General features: G+C 30.7%; 1 pseudogene; it reads right to left on the reverse strand.

Annotated features, from left to right (window-relative positions):
• Window positions 1-6,513: 6,513 nt before the first annotated feature.
• Window positions 6,514-10,657, reverse strand: LOC149532989 (pyruvate decarboxylase 1-like; annotated as a pseudogene).
• Between the last annotated feature and the right edge of the window lie 3,902 nt (window positions 10,658-14,559).

A 14,559-nucleotide genomic window follows, 5' to 3' on the forward strand; every position in this document is an offset into this window, starting at 1 on the left:
AATTTCCTCACTCTACAATGCTTTCATGAGTCTTTGAGACCCAAAATTGTGCCACGTGGAGGGGGTTCGCACCTTTTGTGCTATCTGCTTCATTCGTTGGGAGGAATCTCTTCACTACATCTTAGTCATCCATTGGAAATAAAGCCAATCTTGATCAACGAATGTGACTTAATCCTTCATTGGGAGGAGTTTCCTCGTTGCATCTCAGTCATCCTTTTTGAGGGGAGAATCTACATCGACAGCTGCAACTTAATCCTTCATTGGTGAGGATTCACGATGCATCTATGCCATCTATTTTAAGAGGAAGACCTTCATCGATGACCATCATTCATTTTTGGGGAAACCAAATTCCCCCTTGTGGTCAACCTTGCATTTTTTGTGGGAGGTTAACACATCATGTTATCTCTTTTCGTAGTTTTCTACCAGCGAGATGAAATTCTTTCCTCTTCTTTCCATGAGTCTCCATTCTAGCGCCTCCTTACGCTGCATTGTTTCTTCAATGCTCTAAAGCCCAGAATTGCGTCATGCTACCACATGTCACCTTTCTGACATTTCCTCACTCTGTAGTGCTTTCACGAGGCTCCAAGACCCAAAATTGTGCCACGTAGCGGGGGTCCCCACCTTTCGTGCTATGGTTACAATTTAGATTTTAGGGTTATGGTTAGAATCAAGGTCAATTCTAGAGTTTATAGAATATTTAGAGTTAAGATTAGGGATTAAATATACATGAGGGTTAGCATTGGGTTGTATATAGTTACAGTTAGGATTATAGTTAGATATATCATTTAGATTAGGTTTTAGTCAGGGTTTAATTAGACTTAAGATTAGGGTGAGGATCAAGGTAAAGTCTATATTAGGGTTCATATCATGGTAGGATTGAAACTAAAGTTAGGGTTAACATTGAAATTATGATTAGGGGTAAGGTGAAGATTTATATTTGGTCATGATTGTGGTTTATGCTAGGATTAGGGTCTAAGCTATGATTAATTTTATGATTGTACCTTTAGGGTTAGGGTTTTGTTTAAGTTTATGGTTATGGTTACAACTATGGTTTATGGTTCAAGTTTAAAGTTGGGAATGTGATTAGGATCAGGGATTAGTAAATTTTTTAAGAGTTCGGTTATAGGTTTATACCATGGTTAGGACCTTGGGACTAGATTTAGAGTTTAATATCATGGTTATCCCTATAGTTAGGTTTAGGATTTTGATCAATATTTTGGAGTTTGTTTTTACATTATGGTTAAGGGTTAGATTTTAGGGTTAGGACTATAACCAATATTACTGTGTAGGTTTTTGGTTTAGATTATGGTTTGGGCTGAGATTTTCGTTATGATTAGAGTTTAGAATATCAATAGGGATATGTTTTAGTGCTATAATTGTAGTTTAATGTTGGATTATAGTTAGATTGTACATCATTGTTGGGGCTAGGGCTAAGGTAGGGGTTGTTGTTAAGGTTAACTAAGGATGACAATTAGGATGGTTTATCTTTTCAAGTAGAAAAAAAAACTCATATTGATTGAAAAACAAAGAAAATATACTTCGAAAATATTTTTCTATGTCATAATAGATTCATTTATTTTAATTATTGTATTAGTTAATTAGTTGTTTGATGTTTCAAAGTAAACATGGCTTATTTTATTTAAATTTAAATAATATTATTGTTTTGAACTGAATTTAGCTTAATTGTTAATGATCATATTTATATTTCTAATATTAACTCCAATTTGATTAAAGACCAAATATATTTTTGGTATTTTTTTAAATGAACTTGCTTAACACTTCCCTATTTCAAAGTTAATAAAATATCATTTCTATTGTCTTAGATTTGAGAGGAAGTATATTAAATAAGTAATAATAAATGAATATTATGATTAATATATTTCTAAAATAAAAATATATTACTTAAAAACTTGTTTACTTTAAATGAATAAAGTACTCATTTACTTGTAAATTTTAAAAATAGAAATTAATCTACATATATATAAAATATTTATTCTTTTTCCTATTTGCATACAAATTAATTAAAATCTAAACTTTAAACTACATAAATATTTTTAAAATATATATCCATCAATAATTAGTTTAGAATAAAGTAAAATCTAAAAATTAGACACATATAGAATCTTTTTAATTTCTAGATACATGTTTTTCTAATTTATTTCTACAAACATGCAACTGATATTTCTATTATCCATTTATTTCCATTCTAAAAATATCTAGATGTAAATAGAATTTTTTTAGATGCATGCAATCTTTCTAATTTTTTCTACATACATATATTAACATTTCTATTTTATATTTTGTTTTTACATTATGGTTATTTCAATCAAAATATGTAGATGTAAATAGAATTCTTTTCAAAAAATCTAGATACATATAGAATTCTTTTAATTTTTTACATACATAAAATCTTTCTAATTTTTTTCTACATACATAAAAGAATATTTTCTATTTTCTATTTTTTATTTTCTATTTAAAAAAAAAAAGCTATCATAAAGATTGATAAAAAAATTGATTGCATATGCATTCTTTATTTTGTGCACTATATGCATTAATTTTTTATAAAAACATTACAAATACTATATTTTCAAAACAGAGAGATTGATGCTATCAACACTCAAATGAACAAGACTCATTCTTATTAACAACATTTACAGAGAAATAAAATAAATAAAATCTGAGAAGACTGAGCAACTCTGAAATTTTGTCCAAATACAATGACCCAAATCAACGGCAAATAGAAATTGAAATCAAAAGGCTCCAAAAATTCAATGTTTCAATTTGTCATTGATCTTTTGAATTCTGCAAAGATTTTAGTGTGCTCATAGATTGGAAGGAACCTATAAATTGGAGCCGCAACAGAGCCAATTCCAAATGCATATCCAGATCTAGAGTCAGTCATTTATCTTTAATCCATTCCCATTCAGTCCCAGCAACGCGCTAATAGCGTCAGGAAGCTTCATGCATGAATCAGAAGAAAATGGATAGATCTGGTTAGGAAAGTACATATTGGACCAAAATATATCAGAAATAGAAAAGAAGACGCCCCTAAAACACTCCCATCAAGTACCATTAACAATGAAAAGTATTATAAAATATATATATCAAATAGATTTTGAATCCAAATCTAAATCTAAATCAAACATGCAAGACTAAACTATTAAATGCAAGCCTAAATAGTTATGAACAGAATTCTAAATCTAAATGAAATTAATTAAAATTGAAATCTAAATCAAAGTAGAATATTATAACTAATTTTGAATTTCAATTTACATCTACATCTAAATCTAAATGAAAATATAAATAAAAAATAGAAATCTCACCTGCAAAAATGTTACTCCAAAACTTCAATTTACTCCTATTCAAAAACTCCAATCTAATCCTCCAATAACCTCCACCTCTTCCTTCTTGCAAAAACATAAAATGAAAATGAAATGAGGAGCTTTGGTTTTATAACTTCTGAGAGGCTCCTCATATCCCCCAACAAACGTCTCTTCACATTCCATGAATTTGTTTCAAATTCCCCCACTCCCTGCAAAAAAAAAGCATGAATGTGCATGCAAAATTATATTTAACAAAAAAAAAAAATCATATTGAAATTATTTCACCCCTATTTTTTCGGGCCCTACTTTTTCGGGCCCTACTTTTTCGGGCCTATTATTTCGGCCTCCATTTGGCTTCCTATTATTTGGGCCAGCTATTATTTCAGGAATTCTTTTTTAATATTTAATTTGGAAGTTTGTAACTGCTCCCAAATCTTTTTTATTGACAAGGAATCTTGGCATATTCCCGTGCTGCCATTGTATAAAATGCCTCTCACCGTAAAGAACACCTCTCGGAGTAATAAGTGACCAAATAAACGACTAATTTGGTCATTAGACAAAATCATACTGTTAGACAAAGATAGGTTACTGAATAAATGATCAAATAAATGACTAAATAATTGGTCACTAATAATTAGTCACCTAAGAAAATTACTAAATAAATTATTGGTGATTTTTTAATCATATTAATATATTATTTAAGCTTTTTTAATAAGTTTTCTTACTCATCAATGGGTTTTTTTATCCTATCAATACATTATTATCAATTAATTTCCTTGAATATCATCTTAAATTATATTGAACTAGAAATTCACCCTAGTCTGCACTCAAAATGTGTGTGTGTGTGTGTGTGTGTGTGTGTGTGTGTGTGTGTGTGTGTGTGTGTGTGTGTGTGTGTGTGTGTGTGTGAACTTCTAAATAAAATAAAAACCATCTATGCACTCAAAACAAAACTCCAATTCTATTTTTTCATATATAAAATATTAATTATCAATTAAGTATTTTATAATCTTAATATATAATTGCTATTAATCATATTAGTGTCATGCTATAACCATCTTTATAAAATTGACCTTTTCATTTGACAATTGATTAGAGGGAACACGCGATCTTAAAGTTTTCCATGTATGATCCATAAACCATAGTTGTGTCATGTCTCTAATTTATTTTGAAGTTTATACATCATTTTCTTGAATTATTCAAATTTGATTTGAGTTTTTGATCTTTTCTAATAAATTATAAATGTTCTATCACTAAAATGAATGTTTATGCTCTAATGATTCTTGCCCAAGTCTCTCATCATGGCTTGAGACTTTTAATTTAATTTCATTAAATCTATTTTGTGCATGACCTCTAATTATTATTTCTAATTCTATATACATTCTCTTCAAGCTTGGAATTTGTTCATAATCCATAGATATTAAGTCCCCTTATGTATGGACCCCTAACTAAGTGGCCCATGTGACTGCCCAAGTTGCTTGGTGCTCTAAAATTACCTATTGAATTGAAGGCGTTGCCTCTTGGTGTATTCTTAAGACTTTCAACAACATTAATAATACAACTTTTGTTCATATCGAGGTAGACAACTATTCAAGAAGTATACACCTAAGTATTTGCTAATGCCTTCCTTATATCAAAACAATGTCATTTCATTTAACCAAGATTACTTATATAATTTCTATTTAGATGTAACATTTATTACACATTTTAAAATCTTAATAGAATGAAATAATAATCGATTTTTTAATTGTCATTAATATTTTTTAAATATAGATTGAAAAAACACAATATCACTAAAATATCATTTCATTTAACCTAAACAATTAAAATATTAACCATTTTCAAAATAATAATAATAATATTTTTAACTTAATTTTGAAATCATAGATGATTATTATAGAGTTCTTGCGAAAGAAGAAGAATTAAGTGGGAGGAACGTAATTTTCACCTTAAGCTTAAATATAATTCAATTGATAGGTTAAAATGGATCCTTGTGTTTGTCGATCTATGTAGGGTGTAAAATAGGACTCACCGCTTATTATATAATCCATACGCAACCTACCTAAACGAGTTCACGCAAATGGAGAAATGGTGAGGATATCAGGTAGGGCTTCCAATTTTCAGCGTTGATAAATTTCATAAATTTTCATAATCCACCTCTTGAAGATTTTGAAGCTATGGGTAATCTTACAGGTGCCCTTTCTTCGCACTTTCATATTTCGTACATACGTTTTTGTCAAATTTAACCCTAGATAAACTAAATCGACTATCTCAATAATCTCCAGCACAAAACCATTTGGGAGGAGAAATATCAAATAGATTTTTTTTGAGCTTCACCAATGAGCAAGTTTCGAGCCACACGTTGAATCAGGTCTTTTTCTGCACTCTCTTCATCTCCCTTAATTTAAAAATAGAAATTTATTTTGTTTGGTTCCACCTTTGAGTGTCTTTTAAGGATTTCCCAAATGTCAATGGAGAAATCGCGGAGAAATTCAATCTTAGATTTGAAAACTTTTCTTCTATTACAAGGAAATCTTCTAGGAGATAATTTAAAAATTATTTAAATTATGTTTGACATAAAAAAAAATATTAGTATAATTCCATTATGTAGGCAACGTAGGGCTAAGTGAGTAGTTCTCTGCGATACCTAATTTGTATACATTTTAGAAATCCAAGGATACTTGTCATCATAAATTATTAAAATGAAATCTATGATCACTTCCAGAGAATGATCTAGAGAGGATAGACTAATGCGGTGTTATATGAATGATAGGAGATATACTTCTTCTAACATATATAGAGAAGACGTTTAGTAAATGCTAGCAATTACATTAGAGAATTAGATGTGTCCTCATGAAATATGTTAATTACATCTTACCAAATGTATAGGTTTCCTTGAGGAATTGGCATTATTTTGTCAAATGAATAGAACACGGGTTCAGTCAGGTCCTTCTACTTTTGTGTGATGGATGATTCTGTTTTGTAGTCATAGTGATGCTGGTCTTCGTACAATCATAGCATGCTACGCTTAACAATATATAAAATAGTTCCTTTTTCGTAGTAATAGATATTTCAATGAGGCAGATAATTACATTTACCATTGTGTAATCCAATATCTATAAATTCTAGAAATAGTTGTTCCTAGAGAAACACATATAATTTTAATATCATGAAAGAAAGAGCTTTGCATTCAAACTTGAAAACTTCTGTCACCAATATAGGCAATGACCCGCTTATCTGGGGAGGCTTGAGCATATCCCAATGTAGCTCCAACAGACCAACCAATTGATCCATATTGCATTTGAAACTCATACCTACAAAATCAACATTAGAATGAATCATTCAGCATTGACACAAGCCTTAAGAAAAATAACATCACAAATTACTGATTATTCAAACCAGGGGCTCCCATTTCATATTATATATTATAGTTGCTTATCGAACAAGATCTCCTTTGTAAGGGAAAAAATGTCATGGTATCATTATAATAAAATATTGACTTTCATAGCAACCCCTAGTATAATAAGGTGCTTTGAAATATGGACTATGGTGGATTGATTGAAGCATAACGGGATTATTGGGAATGTAAGGAAATTATATTCTACACAAGACCTTAATTAAATCTCAAATTCTCATTCTTCACATTAAACAGTTATTTTGTTTATTCTTCATACTAAATCTATTAACTAATTCCTAATAGGGGCATAAATCATTGCAATAAATTCTAGGAACTATTTCAGTGCAAATTTTTTACCTACAGGCAACAAGCTAGTCAGTCAAACAAATTGTGTATTATAGTTCTATGAACTTTGTTGTTCAATAGTTTGTTGGTTAGATCAACATTTCAAATCATACTCTATGATCTATCGTCAGAACAAATGAGTCAGAAATTTAATTATATAAACTTTTGCAAGAGATTTTACATTACTTGCATTTCTCTTGGAGTTTAAGCTTCTAGCAATTGAACCAATCTAGTCACTAGTTTTTGCAATGACAACTATCTCATTTGATAGCATGGTTTGCAAACAAGAAGTGTTTACTCATTAATCTTCAAGAATCACAACAAAACCAAAGATTGAAGTACTGACTGAACCATAAGTCATTTTATGATATAGAGTGATTCTCAATAATCTTACCTAAATGTGTTTGAATAACACATTGACTCTAAGAGCCTTGTTTGGAGTGCCTTTCAAGGGAACACTGTGACGCACAGATATATGCTGATAATTCTCAAAGGTTTTTGTATTGTGCTTCAGCTTCTTTGCGAGGGCTTCTAAGAAGTCTTTCATTAGTATAAACCCAAAAAAGTAGGTCCATTTGTGACAGTTACCCTATTAGGCTACATAATTATAGCTTTCTCCTTCTTCGATAGCAATGAATATCCTACCAAACTATAGTCATTTAAAATGGGCCCTGCAAATAAGTAAGCATCTGTAGACTAACTATTTTAGCACAGAATGCAGTACTGACTACACCCCAGTAATTTCCTATGAAATGTGCAAGAGGCTTTGAAACTTGGCCCTTAGCAGATGGCATTGCAGCCATAGTATAACCTGAAGCATTTGTCAATTCTGTAAATGCATCTTTTTCCTTAGCAACCCTCAGCTTTGGACCCCCAACCAACATTGGCTTAACTAGAACTCTACAGTTGTTTCCATAGCTACTTCCAAACTTCTTGGATTGCTTAGCCTATAGTTCGTGCTAGCCAAAAACACTATTACCAAAATAAGTTACAAGTGGCTTCAAATGCAATGAGCAATGCAAGTGTTTCATGACAGAAAAACCTTTCTTTCAATTAAATTAATGAAATACATTAGTCTTATATCTATTCTACGACCCACCGAGGCCTTTTAAACATTAGAAAATTATAAGAACACATCACGGTGAAACAAAACAAAGCACATTTCCAAATTCATTTTGAAAAGGGCACGCACACATTAGGAAACATTCAAAAGGGAATGAAGTTTACACAAAAACCTAATGTCTTGAATGCTAATTTAAACCTTACTACTATGGAAAAAAGTGTTGGAAATGATGGTAATAGTGTGTGTGGTGAACCTTGCATGCTAGAAGACAAACACTGGACCAACCAAGGAAGAGTTGAATATAGTATAAGGTGAAAAATAGTAAGTCAAATCCACATGTTGGATATGCAAAGATAAATCTATCAGGGTTTCTATAAATTATCTCTAAAGTTGAGCATTGATCTCATGGGCATACACGTCAATTAGCAACTTAGCTTGAGCCCTGAGCGTAACTAGGGGAAAATTAATCTAACAACATTTTAGAATAATGTGAATGAAAAAACCCTCAAATGTGTTTCACTGATTCTACAAATGAAAAGACTGATCAACCAAACCAAAGTAAACCTGAAGACTTTAAGATCTTGAAAATACAAAAAAGAGAGTAGACCAAAGACTAATAAATCTTGATTATCCCCTCAGAAGAAACTTTTCAGTTGGAAACAATTGGCAGAGATCCACAACATGAAGAACTCACACATTTTAATATTTAAACATGTAGGATATTATACGAGTACAAAAATAGAAACTAATTCCAAAATAATCAGATTTCCACAATTTATTTGAATATTATGTATGGCTTTCTAATTTTGATTGTGTATGTATTTTGTATTTTTTAACTTCATTATTTTAGATCATACTATGATCCATCGTCTAAGCATATAGAATATGTAATATGAGGAAAAATTTGCAATCTACAATCTACAAAAATACATTCTACATATTTATATGTTCTTACATTTTACATATTTGTATGTTCTTACATTTTAAACAATGATGCTTAAAAAAGTAGAATCAAAACTAAAATTCCATGCAAAAGAATCTAATTTACCAAAAAGGAAGAAAAAAACCCCACCTGGGAGTGAGACATAATGTAATAGGCTCATCACAAAATGTATGGTGTGCAATGCCAATGAGATTACAACTGATGTTGATATAAACTGGATTACTCTCAATAAGCGTTGTAGAAATAGCATGATCAATGACCTCGTTGGCATCATCCAGATTATTCACAATCATCTAAAATCCCCCAAAAACCTACCATAGATCACTTCATAAAACAGAAATCTGAAATAGGGAAAGAACACGAAAACAACTGAAAGAGAAAGTGAATGAATACCTGGGCGTAGGTTATAGCTTGAAAGTATCAATACTCCTGGCTAAAGTCAGGAAGCCCAATGGTGTGATGAAGAATCTAGTTGGTTCCATAGTCATTGGAATTAGGGCCCCCAACAATGCATATGGCCGAGATATTCTCACTGTAAGCCACTACAATGGTGTTGATAATAGAGAGGCCCCCAAAAGTCAATATAATTTGTGCATTTACCAAAATGGGATCTTTAAACAAGGTATACAAATCCATCAAAGAATACTAGGGCACCAAATTTATGTTGTTAGCATCGCACTTTCTTGAGATTCATATCAGGGCTTCGAGCATCCTAAGATCTAGTTGTGGGGCATTCAGGGTGCAATTTCTTAGTCTATGTTTGCAGGTTTTAGAGACAATAACTGGCTCACAAAAATTGTGCATAGGCACTACAATTTGTGGCATCGTAGGGCAGTCATAAAATCTATAAGGTCCTATATGTTTGCACAAAATATTGGATACCTAAACTTCTTGAGTATTGATGCCAGATTATAGAGATGATCACTTATTTAGGGCAACATTTTGTATGCAAATTCGATCTACATTTAGAATAGTGGTTAACCATCTAGAGGGTTCAAGAATTGCAGAAATTGTTGGGCAATATTTATCTCTAACTTTGACCTATGAACAGGCAGGCTAAGGCCAACTTACAAACCTTTATTTTTCCCCCATTGCTACTAATTGTTGTTTATTGTTTGGTCTAGAGAATTCATTCTGTAACTTAATAGGAGTAATGATTTTTGGGGAAACTGTGAGCCCAATTTAAAGAAATTGCAAGTTGATGAAGGTAACATTTACCATTTTTAGCCGATAGGCTTCTCCTACAAGGTTTCTTGCAACCAAAAATTGTCTCACATCTGAAAATAAGGTACTAGGAACAAGCTGCAAACAACTAGTTTTGCAATCAAGCATGACACTTGAATCAAAGCATTCAGAAATGGTTTCAGCAAGGAAACAACTAGTTCACAATTAAGAAATGACACTTGAATCGAAGCATGTTAAATCAGACATAATACTAGCTATTAACTTTTGACTTATTCCATCTACTCTGATAGTGAGGAAATCTTGAAATCACCTCCTGCAGCTTCAGGCAAGGCTTCCCATGCTGTTTGACCCATTGTTAATCCTTTAGCTTTAGAAAAGGCTTCCCACGCTATTTGACCCATTGTTACACAAAAAATATGAGAATGATCCACCACCAAATTAAGGGCTTATTTCATTGGCAGATGGACATGCCATTCACTTCCATAGGGTTGGTTTGGTTGGTCTCACTTATAGCCCAGACTTCAAGATTTATTTCTTTTTAAGCTTGTTATTTTGTCTTAGAACTTGCCTCTTTTGGCCCTGAATGACCACACCTAAATTAATTCTTATCCCCTTTTCAATCTTAGGATATATCCAGATGGATTTAATGACAAGCTTTGTTAATTACAATTCATGGTTTTCACAGTTGACCTCTCTATGTGCATTGAGAAGATTGAGTTCAGCCATTTTTTAAAATTCAAGTTTGCAAACTGTTCTAGTTAGGAAGAGTTTCTATCTCTTTATCTATGATACTCAATTTGATACATATGTGACTTTGGGGACAATCTCTCAATGAAACTAATGATTTAGATCAGAGAATTAATTAATTGTTTAAGTGAAATTAATTTTCTGGTTTTATTTCTTTGCGAATATTAATTTCAATCTGTAAATTGTATGCTTTATATAGAAAATGCCTTTACCATGAATTCAATTCATGTAATATTCTTTCATAATGTTTGACTAAGAATTCATTTGTTTTCCTCTTCAATTGAAACTAGCTCTTATGGAATACCTGGTCATGCCCTATCATCTTGTAACATGATAGACATGTTCCTTTTTTTGTTTGTAATAGTTTAATCTACCCCCTATATGTTGTAGTCCACACTTGTCTACTGACAAGTAACAAGAAATAGAAAAGATTGTGATTTTCTATCTTCTCTTTAAATTGGTGCAATTTTTTAACAAACGTTTGGTTAAGAATCTTTAACTAAATGATGAAATCCAACTCGTAGGATTTCTATCAATGTGTTGGCATTCTAGTTTCTACATGTTAGTTTTGTAATTGGTAATATTAGTAGAATATGTGGAAATTCAATAGTTGGCCATATAACCAGAATTGATACAAATAAGATCTAGCCACATTTTATTGCTTTACAAAATTAGAGTTGTATGGTTCATGATTAAAAAGTTAAAAAAATTCACGAAGGAGATAATCTCCTACGATCATCAATATCTTAGGTTCAAAACTTAAGATTTCTGTCCAAACCTTGAAATTGTTCTATAAAAACTTTGTTTTAGGCTAAATCACATAAATGCTTCTGTTAAGATACAAACATTTTCCTCTTTAGGTTTGGTACGTAACCTATGAGATTCTTAAACCTAGAGGGACCTAAATGGTCAAATTTTTGATGTCTTTCATTGGTGTGTTATATTGGTCTTTTGTTTCAAAGATCTATAATTGTTTTTCTCTTCCTTGCTTTGTCTCATTTCTTTATGTATCATGATGTAATATTTCCAAAGAGAATTGAGCTTGTAAGAGTTTTCAAGGTCTTTAGTATATTTACTGATTGATGTAACATTCTAATATTTGTTAAATATGTTTAGTAAACATGATTACCAACCTTGATCTTGAACAAAATTTTTAAATATTTGTTGGTTTATTTGTATCCTTGACTATGTATATTTCTTGATTGGAACATTTGTTAGTTTATATTTTATGATTAGTAAACATGATGAACAATCTTACTTTGACACTAAGTTTCCTAATTTTATTGTTTTTGCCAATTTTTTTTGGATTCTTGAGTATGTATTGGTTATTTTGCACCCACAAAGGTCTTCACATAATATGCAAATGTTTATGTAAAAATATGGTGACAATAAATAGTATCATGTTTTTATACTTATTATAGTGAAAGTATGTAGTGAACACTTTGCATGCATATGATATTTTCATAACATTAACTATGTGAGGTATACATATATAAAATTTGATACAAAGAAGAAGGTAAATTTTAGAGTCATTTTTTAACATTCTATGTTTTGGGTCTACTCTGGCAAGTAGAACCCAAAAGTTTTAATTACACTTCAAATTATTAGTTTTATAGTCACTATGTAAACAAAAATTTTTGAAATTGAGACACAGAAGCGCACTATCTTGTTATGTACAACAATAACACTTCAACCTTTATCTATATCTAAAAGATTTCTAGTTAATGATTGAGAAGACTCCAAGTAACTCAATCAATATAAAGTATACATAAATCTAGACAAAAAACAATTGCCACAACTTCTGATCTTGTACAAACAACTATGTCATCAATTGTTTTCTCTATATCCCTCATCATTTCTACATTGTTAAGAAGGAAGAGAAATATTGAGTAGATCTTACACTAGGTCTACAATTGTTTATTTTGCTATATATTGTTTGAATTTGTAGATTGTATCCACTCTCTCAGTCGAATCAAGCTCTGTAGGCTATAAGATGCAAGTCAGAAGTTAAGTATGAAGTATGATGCCTTAGTTGAGAAAAGATAATGTAACTGTGGCTAGAAAGAGCTAAAGTTCAAACTAGTGCATAGTGTCATTCAATATTTAATATAAATTTCATGCTTCTTCATTTATGCTTCCTCTGTTTTAATCATTTTGGATTTTACTTTACCAAGAGATTAAAATGATTAGAAAATAGTTCAAATGGTTCCAATAATAATGTCAAAACAATATATGTTTTTTAAGGAACATATTAATTGTATCGAAGACACTTCTCATTATTGTATGCTTAGAAACCCCATACTGATCTATCATTTCTTGAAATTAATTTTATGATTGCTTTAATTAAATCTAGCTCTATAGAATTGTAAGATGCAAGCTTAAAGTTAGGTATGAAGTATATGATAACTTGAGTTGAGAAAAAATAATGTAATCACTCTATGAAAGAGTTAAAGCTCATATTAGTGCATAGTTTCATTTCAACATTTAATATAATTTCATGTTTCTTTTCTATGTCTTCTTCCTTTGTTTCCATCATTTTTATTATAACTTTACTATGGGATTAAAATGTTAGAAAATAGTTTAATTGTGGATACAATAATAATAATGTTTTTTCATGAACATATTCATTGTTTCAAAGAAATTTTCATTGTTGTATGCTTAGAAATCAAGAGCACATCAGACTTGGTCTACCTTTATCTAATTTTAAGTTGTCTATATCTAATACAAATCTGCCATATAATCCAATCTGCCACATAATTTAAGCCATATGTAGGCCTCAAAATAGATCACTTGATGTTATCTAGTTATAAATTTTAATTTTTTGAAATAAATTTTATGATTGCTTCTATTCCATAAAAATTTAGTGGAATTAAGAGGCAAGCTTTCATAAAGTTACTTCTCTTTCTAATTTGAATTCATAGCTCTTTCAAACTACCCTACAATTTATTATTATATTTGTTCATAACTAAGTCTAGCTAACATATATATACACTTGCATGCTTCTCAATGATGTTTAATATATAAATACAAAAAGTATAGAGGGATTAATGTACGTAACTCTAAAATAACAAAATTGCTACTACTTGAAATATAGACATAGTCCATGACCTTCTAGCCACATGCCAACTTTATATAGAATTAAATAGTGTCCAAGAGAAACAAACAATATATCGATAAATTAGCATTGTATTAGGTGAGAGTTGGTCCATCTATCGTATGCATACTAGAGGGTATCCATGATTGGCCAGAATTTACAAACCAACATGAGTTTTCTTGTAGGAAAGGTTTATTATTATTGTTATTGCATAGGACACAATTTTGCTTCCTCAAAAATTTATTGAAGGTAAAATATAAGCCCATCAACAAAAATAGAACGCTCCATGCAAAATCTTTGCTCTCTCTTTGTCAACAACCAGGTGGCATTTCCCATAATGTACATTACTACACTTAATATATGGTACTTTGATCTATAAAATAGAAAATCCAACATCCTTCAAGATTAAAAAGTGTTCCTTCTTAGACTAACCATCCTCGATACCATTTTTCAAACTACAAA

Source organism: Cupressus sempervirens, chromosome 10 (assembly GCF_028749045.1).
Source record: "Cupressus sempervirens isolate cs-2001-9-10 chromosome 10, ASM2874904v1, whole genome shotgun sequence".
NCBI classification, from domain to species: domain Eukaryota; kingdom Viridiplantae; phylum Streptophyta; class Pinopsida; order Cupressales; family Cupressaceae; genus Cupressus; species Cupressus sempervirens.